Raw genomic sequence first — 6,565 nt, 5'->3', positions numbered from 1 at the left:
ACAATGAAAATGATAACAATATTAATGACTACAGCATCAACGGTGAAAAAATAAACTACACGATAAACCTAATCACCATCACAACAATCAAATTTATGTCATTCAGGTCAAATCGAAAAATTTGCCTGACACATTTTTAGAGGCTTTATAAAATGGGCGCCTGATGTATTGGTGAAGGGAGCCTCAAAATGTATAGAAAAGAAATGTAATTATGATCGTCATTAGGGGGAATGCGTTGATCCAAAGCCTCTTTACCTTATCACGAATGCATTCTCATCATGGATAACCCGAGTGTGGGAATGAAACCCTGCCAGTGTTCACATCACGCTCCACCAGTCCACAGACAGACACACAGGATGGAACTCAAACCATCAGTTCCCCTCATCTCTTCCTGTGGAACAGTATGTGTAGAGCATCCCCTTGTATATGATGTCCCGATGTACAAGCCCTCCAGCCCTGTAGCTAAAGCTGTGTTGCGTCACATCACATTAAAAGCGATGCCATGTTGGGAGTTTAGGAGTATTACATTTACATTAGGGCATTTAGTCGAGTCCTTTATCTAAAGCGACTTTCAACGGTTCATGCATACTTTCATAGCGGAGTCAACGATGCAAGGCGACAGCCAGCTCGTCTGGAGCGGTTAGGGGGAGATGCCTTGCTCAAGGACACCTCGATAGTCATCTAGAAGGAGCCGTGGATCGAGCTAGCAACGTTACGGTTACAAGTGAGCCGGCACTAAGCCGACCCTAGCATTGGAATGTTAGCCATTATGTGAGTACTAATGTCCTTTTGCTCATTGTTTTATAATTAATCGTGTAAGGAGACATTGCTGTGTTGCGTGATAACTGCCGCAGCGTTTCTCACGCAAGACCTTGCCTTACAGAGTTTTCATTAGCCTGGCTAACGGTATTTTGACGTTGATTAAAGGATTGTACAGCGCTACAACTCTCTTGAGTATCACCAACAATATACACCATGATGAGTTCTAAGACTAATGCTCTCCTACCTATTTTGTAAGGTTGGAGTCAACACATTCCATGCACTGCTGAAAAAGTTGAAGTACAAATTAATTTGCAGATTGAATGGTTCTTGTAACTTTACCATTATGGTGCTGTCAGATCCTGCACTTAGTACTGCGCGATACCAGTCACCCATGTGGCTACACTCATTGCCTTTTTAAATAGTTTTTGCTGTTGTCTGTGTATGGGTTGCTGTATGTAATTGTTTGTGTTCTAATTGACCATGAGTCTTTTAAATAAAGTTAATAATAATAATTATAATAATAATAATAATAATAATAATAATAATAATAATAGCCAATCCTACAGCCACTGTATAGGGATATGGGCCGGGTAGGCGGGGGGGCTCTTGGTCTGTCCCTGCCCCAGATGAAGAGCAAGGCAGTCAAGCTTTACCAAGCTGATGGTGAGGTTTCATATCCTGGATATACTGACAGGCAGGCAGAGAGGCTACTAGACCGCTAGTCCTTATGCCGCAAGCAAGATCGAATCCAAGACGAGACGAGACGATGTAATAAAGCCTCTAACAGATGTTACCAGCAGGCAACCGTCGGGATTCCCGTCGGAGGCGGGAACAGGCTTGCTTCAATACCTGGGCTGTGATCTAATTTGACGAGTGGTTAGGTATTTTGCACGTCCTGTGATAGGTTGGTGGCAGAGCGCGACAGACTGTCACTTTGGGTTTGGAAATAAAACCGTTTCAAATTCCTCTCCTATTCTGTATCCACCGCGGCGCATAAAAAAATGGAATATCATCCCTCTCCGTCTATCTCTCTCTCTATATATAAATATATTCATACACACACACACACACACACGCAAATGTAATTCATATTTATCAAACGATGCACCTCTTTGGCATCACTCACTGTGACATCACCGCAGTGAGTAGGTGAAATAATTGGACAGAGATCACTCAGTGGTTGAGGTAAGCAGGGCTAACGGCCATAGACAATACCCCCAAATTACAGGCTCAGCGCTGATGACTGAATCGGGTTGAACCTCCGCACGGTTCAGTGGTGGCGGTCAGGTTTGATGAGGAGGGTTGTCCGAGAGGCCTCAGATGATGCGGGCAGGATAGGTTTACCTATTCTGAATAACTAATAAATTCTGGGGTTCTGTGGAGCTCAAAGTGTCTGCCTGTCTAGCTCAACCGTGACAGGGGTTAGGGTTCAAGTCCCATTGGGGAATTGCCACCCAGGCTAGGATTATATGCATTTATGGTACCGCAACGCATTTATGCTTGGGATTACTTTGGAGTTTATTTATTTAAGAGTCCTGCTCCTTGAGGAGGGGAAAGAGTTTGAGTTTACCCCTGGAGAATCCCAGAGTCACCCTCCTCCCACACACACACACACACACACACACACACACACACACACATACACACACACGTCAATCTCTCCCAAATGACTCATAAAAGTCACACCTTATCAATAAATAAAGTAGGCTGTCCATTGGATGAGCACTCACGTTGCTTTCATTTTTAATTTGAAATTCAATCAGCACGGCGCTCCCCGTCGCCACAAAGGAAATTGCAAACGCTAATGAATGGCAAGAGTGGAATTATTCTGTCAGAGTCCAAGCCAAAATAAACACGCTTTAATTTCTACAATAAATTAGACGTGTGCCATCCACTGCCCCTGATTCCCTCTGGGCGCGACGCGGGCGTCGCCGACGACAACGCGTGGGGCCCCCGGAGGTGAGACTCTCGATAAAAAAAGAACACGATTTTCTATTTTACAACCGACGTTACGACAGGCTTTGCGTCTACATTTACCGCGTTAATAGAGCAGTCGCGGAGGTGAAAAAGAGAGAGTGTATGCAGACAGCAGGTGTTGACAGGATGAGTTATCGCCACAGCCCAACCAGGGCCCCCCCCGTTAATAATTAGGCCCCTCATTGGAGGAGGTGTCAACAGGGCTCCAGCACGCCCCCCCCATCCTCACCCCCTGTCGAATGAACGTGTGAAGACGTCTCTACTTTCTCCCACTTTTAGTTTCACTTTAACTTTTACACTTTTACTCACTCACATATTCATTACGTTTGTGGGACCATGATTGATTATAGATGAAATAAAAAATATCCCAAGTAAATATTGCCCTAGTTTTATGCTAAACAATAAAAATACTTTCAAAATCTACAAAATTAACTTACAGAATGTGATGATTGGAGATCTCTCTCTCTCTCTCTCTCTCTCTCTCTCTCTCTCTCTCTCTCTCTCTCGCTCTCTCTCTCTCTCTCGCTCTCTCTCTCTCAAGTTGGCAGTTGGTAAGCACTTAAGCGGGGGGGGAATTGTAAGCCTCATTTTCACATTTTAAAACTTAAGCTAATCGACAAATTAGCTTTTACTGTTGAGGATGGCGCTCACAGAGAATGATGGGATAATGGCGTCCATGAGAACCGTTTTGAGCGAACGAACAGCTGTGAGAATTAATTTTTTTACACATTTTATACAGCTGTGTCCCTCGGCCCCGCTTACTATCTAAAATAACTGGCGCTTGTTTAAATGGAGGACCGTTGGCACATTAACTCTCTAAATTATGCTGATCCCAGACAAATAAATAACATGCTTCATGCCTTCGGTACATTATAAGTTATTTATGTACGGCCATTACGCCTGCTATTAGTCTTCCTCGCTTAACAGTAAATTATCCAAGCACCATATTTTGAGCATAAAGAAAATAAGATGCAATTTATTAGTCCCAGACAGAGTATGATGGTGTTGCATCACAAAGTACAGGACATTTAATAAACAAGGAATAAAAAAAGAGCTTGAAGAAATCTAAGTGAGAATACAAACTTAAAAATGGAAAAACTTTACTGTTTTAACTTTTTGCAAAAAAGTGAAAAGTACACTCCCTAAAAAGTCTTTCTCCTCAGCTATTTGGCACGTCCCCTCTGCCGAAGTAATTTCCTAGGGTTTAATTATTTATCAACAGGTATCAGGTAATTAAAACACCGGGGGGGGGGGGGGGGGGGGCTTTTAATATGGTCCAAACAACTCCCTGCAAGCACTAAGAGCATAATGATGTCGGTGGATCAAACAAATGTAATTATTTTGTTTTACAGTAAATAATTTAGTGAAAGTCAGGGAAGTCATATAGAAGAAGGAAGTCATATAGAAGTAGATGCACAACCTTCCGCATTTAAATGCCAGCAGCAAAATAACATTCTTGTGTCCTACGATTGTTTAGTTGATAATCTAATGTGGAACGCGGCACCTTTCACATCTCCCTGGCTAACTTTTTCTGCCTCGCTACAAAAGTCATGAAGCGAGGCAATTATAGATAGGAAAGAATACATGAAAAGTAGCTACATGAGTCGCTTCTCCCCCTCTATAATGGGGAGAGATAATCCTATCAAAACTGAAATGCACTAACATTCCTGAGGTCAGGCCCCCGGATCGGGCGTCCAGTGAAAAGCCTGTTGGCGGTTATATTCACGGGAGACAGCTGGGATGTCAGGGCCAGTGCTGAGGCCTGAACTTTCCTTATCTTTAAAACACATTTTCTAAATGTTAAAGGCAGTGTGGCGGGATTTAGAGAAAGGACTTGGCGATGTTATGCTGGTTTTTTTCTTGTGTGTTAATCTTTTTTCTATGGCGAGTTTCAAATTTTAATTCCTATTTTTTTTATTCTTCTTTTGAATTTGGTATCAAGAAATGCATGTTTTAATCTATATAATAATAGGATGTATTATTGACTACCTTTCCAGTCCCCCAAGCAATCCACTCGTGGCAAGATCACATTTTAATATCATTGATGTAGTGGGTAGTACGATTTAGCTGACGCTTTTATTATATATTTTTGTAATTAAGTAATTAAAGGGCAGGTAGGGTTTTTTTTTTTTTTTTTGTCTGGGAGTCAATCACACACTCTTACCATTCATCTAAACTCCTGTCCCTCAATTTTAACACAATGGCACAATGATTTATAAATGTGTCAATTAACCATTTCACACGGTCCAAGTCTCTCTCTGTGTACACTCTCCTAACTCATGTGGCGTTGGTTGGACTGGGATGGCTGATGACAAGAGAAGACAAATGAGAAGAGAGAGAGAGAGAGAGAGAGAGAGAGAGAGAGAGAGAGAGAGAGACTTGGGAGAGAGAGAGAGAGAGAGAGAGAGAAAAGGAAAGAGAAAGAGAATGAGATTGAGTGGCGGCGACCTTGAGAGAGATGGAGAGAGAACACAAGCAAAATAAGGAAATAAGGAGAGAGAAATTGAAGGCATGGAAGAGAGGAGGGGGGACACAGACAAAGCGAGAAGCGAATGAGTCGGAAAGAGAGGGCGAGAATATAGATAGAAATCCACTAACTCTGATTTACAACGGCGGTGGTTGTGTAGCGAAGACCTCCCATCTGCTGTGCTTTAGGACATGGATGGTGCTGCCATCTGGGCCGGAGTCTGCTCCACCGTTTAGGAAGGTAACATAAACCGCGGTATACTACCTACTTAATATATACATGTGGGACATACATCAAGACATACAGCCTTCACCCTCACATAGGAGATACATGAGAGAGGGCGAGGGAGCAGACAGATAATTACATGCACTTATTCATGAGCCTTAATGACATACACCTACAGACATTCTGTACAGAAAAAAAAATACAGCTCTCTCTCTAATGACCCTTATATACAACCGGTCTATCGTATCTGTCTGTATCTCTCACTCTCTCGCATTTCTTTCAAAAACACACACATTAAGGTGTGTGTGTCTTTATCTCGGTCTATCTTGCTCGGTATCTCGCCCTTACTCTTTAACACCTCTCTCTCTCTCTCTCTGGTAAAGCAGAAATGACAGGCAGTTCAGAGGTCAAGTACATAGAGAGACGAAATCTCTCCCAGTGTGCTCTCCCCTTTTCCCTCCTCTCCACCCACAAGCAGCATGGATTACTCACAACATGAGATGCAATTAGCAACGTGACATTTCATCTTAAGAGGCTTACCGGTAGCTTCTTATAGGGATTTCTGCGCCAAAGGTCACTTTTCCTTCTCTCCCTCAACTCTTTTCATTTACCCGCAGGCAAATATTGATCATCGTCGATTTCTGTCCGCGTCAAATTTCACACGGTATGAATACACCTTTCACAGTTACAGGTAGATGTTCGTACCAATCATCCTTTGAAGAAAGGGTTCACACAATTACAGACGTCTTCATCTTCATAAACTGATGAGACTGGATACTGTCTTTCCACTCTGCAAGTTTAACTTGATAGCATGATACAACTCAACATTGATAGTTCAGACTTCACATTCATCCTAAATGTGTCTGGTATAGAATATATGTCTGGTCCCTATATATTGTATAAGGACATTTTTAACTGGACTTGTTTTAACTGGATTCTCGTTTACCAACATACTGGGGGATAAGCTTAATACGGTTCCAGACAGAGTTCGACTCATTGAGTTGGTTCTCTGTGTTCAGGTAAACCCCCTGAATCCTAACATCAAACGGGGACATAGGATTAAGTCCCTGTCTTTTTCCCTCCCTGACCAATCACTATTAACCGTCACCACACCATGTTTGAACCTGAGTTATA

Source organism: Pollachius pollachius (assembly GCF_949987615.1).
Source record: "Pollachius pollachius genome assembly, chromosome: 18".
Lineage (NCBI taxonomy): Eukaryota > Metazoa > Chordata > Actinopteri > Gadiformes > Gadidae > Pollachius > Pollachius pollachius.
Note: the sequence above shows the minus strand (reverse complement) of the source record.